We start from the raw sequence: 11,262 nt of genomic DNA on the forward strand, positions 1-11,262 counted from the left end.
GTTAAAAATTTGCAAAACATGTGGCGCAGTGTATACAGTTGATTGAATATCAATAAATATTAATGGGAAATGACGAACCCAAAGACCAAATTCAACACAAGAGGTTTACTGATGGGTTAAGCATGGTTAAGTTCCTTACAGAAATACAGAGCAATCCAGGAAACAATGAGTCCTCTTTCCTACTAGAAGAAAGTTCCTACAAAGCGCTTGCAACCTATGCGCTGGACGTTTTTACCCTAAGAAGAGGCAGAACAGCAGAACCAGTACGACTTTGAACAGTACGACCTTGGGACCAAATCAAACTTGAATAGAAAAATTCCAAACCTCTGACATAACACTGAACTCAAGCAAGCCCATAGATGCTGGCACCATCCATGGTGCGCGATTGCTGGCACTCCTCCGAGTGCGGTGTGAGGGCCAATGGAGAATCTGCTCCTGTGACTTTACAACCCTGAGCCTAATACCTCGTCTTACCTGAACTTGGGGTTGATCAAATGTTATCTGTTTATCCACCTACACTCTTCCCACTTTAACCCTTCTTCTTCTATACCCCACTCTTCATGCTCTCCTATTTTTTCCTTTATTATTATTATTGTTTATGTTTTTTTTTAACTTGGTCTCCGTCAGGAAGCTCAGATCACACGATCACAGGAAGCTCATTATACCCTGGCAGAGGCCAGCCAGAGAATAATGGGCAGCCTGGCTCATCTTCCAGTGGAGGTGGCGGGCAACAACGCGGGGTCTCGCTAGGGTCCTTGAGGCCAAGCAGCCAGAGACACAAAAACAAAACATAACACTACTCTGGCAGAAACCAGACATTACACTTTTTCTGGCTTTTACAGAGATTCTGTACTTCTTCACAAAGTACCATGGCGCAGATGTGGGAACCCACCGGTGGCGCCTTCCACAAAACACTAATCCATTATGCCACTATGATGAATCTTAATTTCAAAAGGGTAAAAGGATTTCGCAGAAGAGGAAAAGTTTAGCACCGTGTGAATTGAAAGACCACCCGTCTTCATTTCAAACTGTGCTAAACATGTTAGAAAAATGGTGCTGAAAATTTTCCAGAATTTGGCGTCTGTCTTCCCTTAGTGGATTGTTGCATGGACCGTGTCAGAGAGCAGCGCAGAAATGAAAACTTCACTTCCATTGCATCAGTAAAATCCACTTGTTGTCTTCGCGCATAACACAGTGGAATCATCACCGTCTTTCCCCTACAGGGTGGAAAAGGCCCGGGTTCGAATCCCGTCGATGACGCAAGGAAACTTAATGGGCTTTTTTCACTCCGTGGCTGAGTTAGTCGGTTTCAGGCGTAGACAGCATGGCTTTTTTTCCCCAAAAACTTGTTTTTTTTTCGTCCGGCAAATCGACCAGAGAACACACGCAATTTACAGATATAATAAATAAACCAGTATACGTAAGAAATTGCGGGTGGTTCTATTATTATAATTTGAATTTGAATATCCACTTGTTGAAAGAAGCAGATTAAAATAAGTGATTGGTCTATTACCGATGAGTTAACTGATGGGATTTATAGAAACAAAATAATTCCACGAATTATCTTTGAAAACGGGATGCTCTTACCAAGAAAGGCTTAAGGTGCAGCAAGTTGTAGCATGTGGAGATTAGGCACCTGCGAGGAGGTCTGATTGAGTTGTATAAAGCCTTGAATGGTTTGAGCAGGCTCAATGCTAATGGGATTCTTCCGCTTGCTCATATTACCCTAATTTCTGAAAAAATTACCGAAGTACAATATTCTTCAATCATCTTCATGATAGGCTGTCGGTAGGGTACAAGTCTTTTGAGATAGTACGATTGCCAAAACACTGAAGCAACTATTGCAACACAGGAAGTACAACACGTACTTCCTGTGAAAGAGGGCGCTGACTCTCTTTAGAAAATACAGCTGCAAGTTACAGGCTCCGAAAAAAACGATAAGTTTTTGCTTTTTATTTACATAATTGTTATTTTATATTGTACTTAATACGTAGTCTTATAGTTCTAATTACGCTGGTTATTTTTATTTTAATTTGTATAAACAGTTTTTGTAGATATACGTAATACTTTATAAAACCGTTATTTCATTCGAATATTGCAGGCATTGTTTTTGTATATAGTGATAGGGAATTCAAATTTTTAATTGAGGTAGTTAGGTAGCTCTAACGTATAATTATAGAAACAGTAATACGCTTCACTGTTTCTATTAGATAGCGTAGTATTGACATTTAATTAATTTAATTTATTGATCTTATTAATTTAAAATATCATGCCCCAAACTAGAGCAGCAAAGCAACGGGCACAAAGTGGCAGGAGTGCTGTGACTCGGGGGAGAACTGAGGGGGGCGATTCTCCAACGCATCACAGCCTAAAAAAATGTGCAACTTGTAAAATGTTTGCCGAACTATCTGGAACGGAACATGATATTGCCATGGGGGATGTCTTTGTGTGTGCACGATGTAAGGAGTGTAAGGAAATCAGGAGACAACTCAGCGTTGTTATGGGCCTATATGAGAGTTTGGAGGACAGGGTGGATGCCCTCGAAAGATCTAAATTGAGGGGCCCATCAGGCTCTCAGCTGCCCACATCAACGCCAGAGCTTGCACTTGGTCATCACGCAACACAGCGGCAACCCCCAAGGCAGAATGCGCTGGTCCCGAAGGAACTAGTAGTTGTTGGTGACTCTATTGTCAGGGAAACGGGGAACATGCTATGTAAAAAGGATAGGTGGAACAGGACCAGGTTATGTCTGCCAGGGGCAAAGGTTGATGACTTTGTACATCGGATATCATCTTTTAAGGGCACAAAAGGTGATATTGTTGTACACGTTGGCACTAATGATATTAAAAGTAGGAGACCGGCAGAATTACTTAACAAATACAGGTCACTGTTGAAAAAAAGCCGTGAAGTAGAGTTGAATTTGAAAGTGTCTGCAATTCTGCCCAGACACGATAGGAGGGAGTATATGATTAGCATTAGCATTAGCATTAGTAGAGGCATTTGATGCAAGAAAGCAAGCTTATGAAGCATCAGCCAAAAAAAAAAAAAAAAAAAAACCACTCCCACTTCACCCCTCTGTTCGTTCAAAATACCTGTCCAGTTGAGCTTTAAACTTATTTAGGCTATCAACCTCCACCACAAGGGATGGCAGTCTGTTCCACCAACCAACCACCCGCTGGCTAAAGGCAAATTTCCTCACGTCTATCCTACATCTGTCTTTCCTCAATTTCAATTTATGCCCTCTCAGGTGATTTTTCTGAGCTAGAGGAAGAATCCCATCAGCATTGAGCATTCTCAAGCCATTCAAGGCTTTATACACCTCTATCAGATCACCTCGCTGGTGCCTTGTCTCCAGACACTGTAATTTTCAAAACTTAAGCCTTTCTTCGTAAGAGCACCCCTTTGTTCCATTCACTAATCTTGTTGCCCTTCTCTGTACTCGTTCCAGCAGCTCTACATCCTTCTTGAAATGAGGCCTCCAGACCTGTATACAGTACTCTAGGTGTGGCCTGACCATTGCCTTATACAAGGGAATAATCACCTCCTTATCCCTGCTGGAAAAATTCCTGTATATCATTGACAATACTCCATGAGCTACTCTTGCAGCCCGTCTGCACTGCTCAGAGAACTTCATATCTGCCTGCACAATCACCCCCAAGTCCCTTTCATTCTCTACCACTGTCAGTGTAGTACCACAGAGTTGATACGTTGCTCTGGGGTTGCTGTTTCCCATGTGTAGTACTTTACATTTGTCAATGTTAAACTTCATTTGCCACCTCTAAGCCCATCTGCTCAACCTTTCCAGATCCTGTTGCAGCAGCATAGTGTCAGTAGTGTCCTTGACAACCCTGCCAACCTTTGTATCGTCTCCAAACTTGGACATTAAGCCCGATATACCATCATCAATATCATTTATAAATACAGAAAACAATAATGGACCCAACACTGAGCCCTGAGGGACTCCACTAATAACATCAGTCCACGATGAGCAGTGTCCATTGATTACCACTCTCTGTCTTCTCCCCCTCAACCACCCCTTTATCCATAGCAGCAATTTGCCTCCAATGTCACACTGCTCCAATTTATGTAGCAGTCTTCCATGTGCAACAGTATCAAAAGCCTTCCTAAGATCCAAGTATATAATATCAAAGTTATTCCCTGCATCCAGTTCTTTTGTGACTGCATCATAGTATCCAATCAAGTTGGTCAGGCAAGACTTCCCCTTAACAAAACCATGCTGTGTCTGAGCTATAACTGAAATCTTGTCTAAATGATCCTGCAGTGCTTCCTTAACCAGTGCCTCCATTAATTTTCCTGGAACAGAAGTTAAGCTCACAGGTCTATAATTACTTGTGTCAGCCTTTGATCCTCCATTGTGAATTGGGGTCACATTTGCACATCTCCAGTCTATGGGTACCTCCCCTGAGTCCAAGGAAGCTCTCATAATTATGGCTAAGGGTTTGCTTACTTCCTTTGCTGCCTCCTTTAATATAACTGGATAGATCCCATCCACCCCGGGTGCCTTTCTTGTGTTTATCTTCAACAGTTTCTCCTCCACTTTACTCCCAGTTATTTCAAGATTCTGTAGCTTACTGCTAGAGTTGAATACACCTCTGGCATTCCCCTCGCTGAGTAACTCCTCATGTGTGAATGTCGATGCAAAATATTCATTTAGTTTGTTAGCTACCTGAGCAGGATCATCAACACTTGACCCATCAATATCAAGTGGACCAATCTGATTCATCCCCTTCCTTCTAGAGTTTACATAAGTAAAGAACTCTTTGCTGTTTTTCTTCGCATCCCTTGCCAAGGATTTCTCGTAATCTGCCTTCGCCTGCCTAACCTCCTTTGTAACTTGGTTGCATATCAACTTGTATCTATCATAGGCTTCTGTGTCATGTGTTAATTTGTATGTATCCCATGCATTTTTCTTCTCTGCCATATGCCTCATTAGTTCATCTGACATCCATTTTGGCCTAAACCTTGAACAATATTTCTTAGTTGGTATGTAAAGCCTAGTAGCTTCCAAGATAAGTTCTTTGAATGCTTCTCATTTTGAATTTGCTGTTGGTAACATCATCAGTTGGTCCCACTGTATAGAATTTAAATACTGTCTCAGAGTAGGAGACAGTGTGATGAGAGCCTTGTCGATCATTTCGGCCCTGGAAAGATTGTGCAAGGCTCAAGGGGTAGAATTTTTTTCAGCCTGGACTGTACTTGTTAACAGGAGAGATTGCTTCTACAGGGACGGGATATACTTAAATAGAAAGGGTGCAAGAATATTTGCTGATGCTATCGAGGCAGTGTTAGGTGGGTCGGAAAACTGATAGCTTGGGGGTATACAAGGACTAATAGTTTAACAGTAGCCGTAGGCAGAGGTGAAGGTGATTCTTGCAGAACTTCTATTAGAATAAGTAGCAACCTGGAGCGAGGGGTGTTGGGGATTTCAGGGACGGATGTCAGTCATCGTGAAACAGGTGGGTATATGGGATGTGTTAGAGTAATTAAGAATAAGAACAGGTGCATGTATACTTGCATGTATACCAATGCTAGAAGTGTAGTAAATAAATTTGATGAATTTGAAGTGTTGGTCAAGACATCAAAGGCGGATATTGTTGGGATAGCAGAGACGTGGTGTCACACAGATATAAGGAATGCAGAACTGGAATTTGGGGAGTACAATGTGTACAGAAAGGATAGACAGGATAGGAAGGGAGGAGGTGTTATGCTGTTAATGAAGAAAAACATAAAATCAAAAGACGTGCATCCAGTTGATATAGATGAACAGTGCACTGTTGAGTCAGTTTGGTGTGACATAAGCACTGCGAAAGCAAAAATTAGAGTAGGAGTGTGTTATAGGCCTAATGACTCGAATGGGTACAATGAACAATTGTACAGAGAAATAGAGTGGGCTAGTAAATCGGAATGTCTTATAATGGGGGATTTTAACTTCCCAGATATTGACTGGAACTTGTGGGTTGGTCACTCACACACTAGTCAGACTTTTGTGGATTTATTGGATGATTGTTTTCTGCAGCAGCATGTTCGAGAGGCAACCAGAGAAAGTAATACTCTTGATCTGGTTATCGGCAGTGATCATTCGTGTATTAAGAATTTGCAGATAAAGGAACCACTAGGTGGCAATGATCACAGTGTATTGACGTGGGATTTACTTAAAGATTTAATAACCATCAGGGGTAAAGGTTTTTGCTTCCGTAAAGGCGAGTACAGTGGTCTCCGACAGTTTTTAAATTCTGTACAGTGGGATCAGATCAACTGACGATGTTACCAACAGTAAATTCTAAGTGGGAAGCATTCAAGGAATTAATCGTGGATGCTACTAAAAGTTTCATACCTATTAAGGGTATGAATAATTCATTCATACAATAATTCAATACTAATTCATACATACTAATTGTCTAATCCCCTGGCATTGTCTGCCGTGAAGGGAATTTGTCACTTACCAATGTACACCTATATTTTAAATTTGGTAGGACAAATAAAGATTTATTTATTTAAGAAATATTGTTCAAGGTTTAGGCCTAAATGGTTGTCAAATGAACTAATGAGACTCGTAACAGAGAAGAAAAATGCATGGGATGCGTATAAATTATCAAGCGACTCAGAAGCCTATTGCAGATATAAACTAGTCTGTAATCAGGTCACAAAGGAGGTTAGGCAGGAGAAGGCAGATTACGAGAAATCCTTGGCAAAAGATGCTAAGAAAAACAGCAAGGATTTCTTTACTTATATAAACTCTAAAAGGAAGGGGATAAATCTGATTGGTCCACTTGACATCGATGGTTCGACTGTTGATGATCCTGCTCAGATAGCAAACAAACTGAATGAGTATTTTGCATCTACATTCACACGTGAGGAATTATTAAGGTTTGAAAATGGCAGAAATGGCAGAAGGTTATCAAATTGTAGTAGTGTGCTTAATGATCTTGTAATAACTGAGAGCAAAGTGGAAGAGAAATTGTTGAAGTTAAACGTAAGAAAAGCACCTGGGGTGGATGGGATCTATCCAGTTATTTTAAAGGAGGCGGCAAAGCAACTAAGCAAACCCTTAGCCATAATTATGAGAGCATCCTTCGACTCAGGGGGGGTTCTAAACGGACTGGAGATGTGCAAATGTATCCCCAATTCACAAAGGGGGATCGAAGGGTGACACGAGTAATTACAGACCAGTTAGTTTAACTTCTGTTCCGGGTAAAATAATGGAGTCGCTGGTTAAAGATGCATTGCAGGATCATCTAGACAAGATTGCAGCAATAATTCAGACACAGCATGGGTTTGTTAAGGGAAAGTCTTGTCTGACAAATTTGATAGGATATTACGATGTAGTTACAAAGGAACTGGATGCAAAAAACAATTTTGATATCATATATTTGGATTTCAGGAAAGCTTTTGACACTGTTGCACATGGAAGACTATTGTACAAATTGGAGCAGAATGGTATTAAGGGTAAGTTGCTACAATGGATAAAAGGATGGTTAAGTGCGAGAAGACAGAGGGTGGTAATCAATGGGTGCTGCTCTTCGTGGACTAATGTTATTAGTGGAGTCCCACAGGGTTCGGTGTTAGGTCCACTGTTGTTTTATATATTTATCAATGATATTGATGAAGGTATATCAGGCTTAATGTCGAAGTTTGCAGATGATACAAAGGTTGGCAGGGTTGTTAATGACAGTAATGGCAGTCTGCTACTGCAACAGGATCTAGATAATTTGGGCAGATGGGCTAAGAAGTGGCAACTGAAGTTTAACCTTGACAAACGCAAAGTATTGCATATGGGTAGAAATAACCCCAGAGAAACGTACCAACTGTGTGGTACTACACTTAAGGTGGTAGAAAATGAAAAAGACCTGGGAGTAATTGTGCAGTCAGATATGAAGTTCTCTGAGCAATGCAGACAGGCTGCCAGGGCAGGTCATGGGGTTTTGTCAATGATATATAGGAATTTTGCTAGCAGGGAAAAGGAGGTGATTGTCCCTCTGTATAAGGCAATGGTCAGGCCACGCCTTGAGTACTGCGTACAGGTCTGGAGACCTCATTTTAGGAAGGATGTAGATTTACTTGAGCGGGTACAGAGTAGGGCAACAAGATTGGTGAGGGGAATGAAGGGATCCTCTTACCAAGAGAGGCTTAAGCTCTGCAAATTGCAGTGGCTGGAGACTAGGCACCTGCGCGGTGATCTGATTGAGGTATATAAGGCCTTGAATGGGTTGAGCACGCTGAATTCTGATGGGATCCTTCCACTTGTTCAGATTACGAACCTAAGGGGGCATAAATTCAAATTAAGAAAAGACAGATGTAGAATAGATGTGCGGAAATTTGCCTTTAGCCAGCGGGTGGTTAATTGCTGGAACAAACTTCCATCTGTCGTTGTGGAAGTGATAGGTTGAATAAATTTAAGGAGGAACTGGACAGGCATTTGGAGGGAATGGTGTGATTTTTTTTTTTTTTTTTTTTTGGCTGATTCTGCATAATCTCATACATTTGCTTTCTTGCATCACATGCCACTACTACTACTACTACGTTGTGCCATTCTCTTGCCCTCTTGGGCAGCCCAGTTGGTAGGATCATCGTCCTCACACCGGGTGGAAAAGACCTGAGTTAGAGTCCCGTCGACGATGGGAGGAATTTCTATGGGCCTCTTTCGCAACGTGGCTGGTTTAAATGAAAGGAGGGCAGCATGAGAATCTCTCCCGAAAATTCGGTTTCCTGGAGAAAAAAACTATACAAATTTCATTTCAGTCCTACTACGGAATTTCTTTCCATCAGTTGTGGTTGTGCAAGCTAAATCTCCCTCAAATTTCAAGACTCTATCCAAAAAATGGCAGATTAATTAATGAATTACCACTCGCAATCCCCCTTCCCTTGCTAGTATACTTCTTACGAATTTTATTTACCCTCCTATTGTAAATTAAATACAAATTGTTAATTTAAAAACCACTCCTCTAAAATTATGGGAAATTTCTAGGTTTTTGTCTTCTATTTCTCTTTATATTTTGACTATCACAGGATGCATAAAATGCATCCTGTGTAAATTATTTATTGGCAAAGGCTTTATGGATTTCACATTATAAATACAGATGGCAGCACATGAATGAGAACGGAAAACGTCATAATTTGTTTTTTCTCTATGAGTGCAATATCTTTTCGAGAGTAATTACCACGTCAGAATGAGCCCAAATAATTAGGAACCGGCTTTTGGTTTGACTTCATAAGGTTACTTTTAGGGACCAAAGTATTTTCGTTGGGGTTTTTAAGATGAAATGAAAACACTTAATATAATAGGCAACAAGAGAAAGCAATATTATAATCTGATTGCCAGCAGTGATCATATTATTATTATTATTATTAGCTATATGGTTCAAGGAAGCCTGAGGCTTATGTTGTACCAGTCCCGAGTTACCCTGAGGGAGAGAGAGAGAGAGGGAGAGTCAAAAGTAAAGTGAATCACCAAGAAAGAGAAGAATGACATCCAGCTCATTGCACGGATATGGTATTTTCTTAAAGGTGTAACAACCTTCAAGGGTTAAGACAAGGGATTTTGCTTTTGTAAAGGACACTGCATTGCTCTCAAATAGTCTTTAAGTTCTATGCAGTGAGATCAACTGAAGAAGTTACCGACAGTTGTAAACGGGAACTCTAAATTCTAAAATGGAAGCTGTTGTTGTAGGATTTAAGGAGCATCTGCGACTAAGGTCATATTGCTCTGTGCATATTGGCTGTAAATTGCGTGTGTTTTGAGGTCGATTCTGGAAGAAAAACCTGCGTCTTTCATCCAGCAAACGGAATGGACAATGTTACCGCAAGAACTTATCAACAACATTGTTCTAAGTATGGACAGGCGGTGCGTCGACATTAGGGGTGACCATATCTCTTACTGAGGACCACCTCAGTCCGGTTTAAGTCCGGTAATCGTGCGATTTCTTCAGTTTCAAGATATTCCTCCAACACTTGAGCTTTATGAGCAGTGGCGTTGTACAGTGGGATCCCTCGTTGTTCATCTTTAACCACATGGCTGAGAATGGGCAACGGGGGTCCCACCAGGGGCTCAACGTCTAAATGGTCAGTGGAACAACATAACAAGTCACTACATAACACTAACCCATACCTGCCCTTTTGAAACCTCTGGCCTTCACAACATACTGTGACACACAGACAGAGTACACAACGCGGAAATTGGGGAAACCCCTGGGGCCGTTAGACAATGAACACTTTATCCTTTAACTTTTATCCTTTGTGCAGTGATTTAACCTTTATCCTGTGATTTAACTTTTATCCTTTGTTATGCATGAAAACAAAATCTGGACCAACCCCATCCATAAAAAGTCGCACATAGGGTTTGAGGATCTGTTCTCGGTACCTCTGCGCAGTTACCGTACCCCTAACAAAAACATAAAGAGGGGTGCAGCCGTTGATCATTATTCCTCACCACGAGAACACCGCTTCCACCTTTAGCGTCTCTTTTTCAAGTATTGGAGTGGGGATACCGCATCCCACATTGCTTCCAGATGAAATAACGTCTAGAATGCGTCCCATTTTAGTTTGGAAGCTAAGATGGGACGCATTAGAGACAGAACTATACCTAATTTGTCAGGGCTTCAAATCACATATTCATGGCACCAGTTTCGACGAGCTGTGTGATGATTTGCGGTTGATAGGATACAAACAACTCGCTTCCATGCGTAGAATCCACTTGAATTGAGCCTTCTTAACACATCCGGTTGGAAATGTTTTTATTTTCACCTGTGACCATAGCAACCTCAAGAGGCAGTTGATGACAGGACATCGTAGGATACCTTGTTGCTGTTAGCCCTCGGGTGACCTTGACCAACTCTCCTTGTAATGGTTCCCGTCTGCCGAAACTGCTTCCATAATGCCGAGACGACACTGCGTGACATGTTAAGCCAATGAGGCACCTCCGCCTGAGAATCTCCACCTATGAATGACCCGCCATCTCAATTAATAATCTAAATGACGATGATTTGCCAACCTGAGTAAGGCACTGAGCAAGCAAAAAACCGGGAGTGAAGTGATGTGGTCGCAACCCGTGTTTTTAGGTATGAATAACTTACAAAATATGTGGCTCAGTAAGGTGGTAGATTTCTATTGGATACTCGGAATTTGCATGCAAGGATGCTTATTACATCAAATATTCGCCTTTGGCGACACTGTTCATAAGAAAATATTCATGAAAAACAATTTGTTCTGTTAATTTTGTCAAGAAGTGTATTTAAGTGTACACCA

The sequence above is a fragment of the Mastigoproctus giganteus genome, chromosome 12 (genome assembly GCF_048544385.1).
Source record: "Mastigoproctus giganteus isolate SK-2022 chromosome 12, ASM4854438v1, whole genome shotgun sequence".
NCBI classification, from domain to species: Eukaryota; Metazoa; Arthropoda; class Arachnida; order Uropygi; family Thelyphonidae; genus Mastigoproctus; species Mastigoproctus giganteus.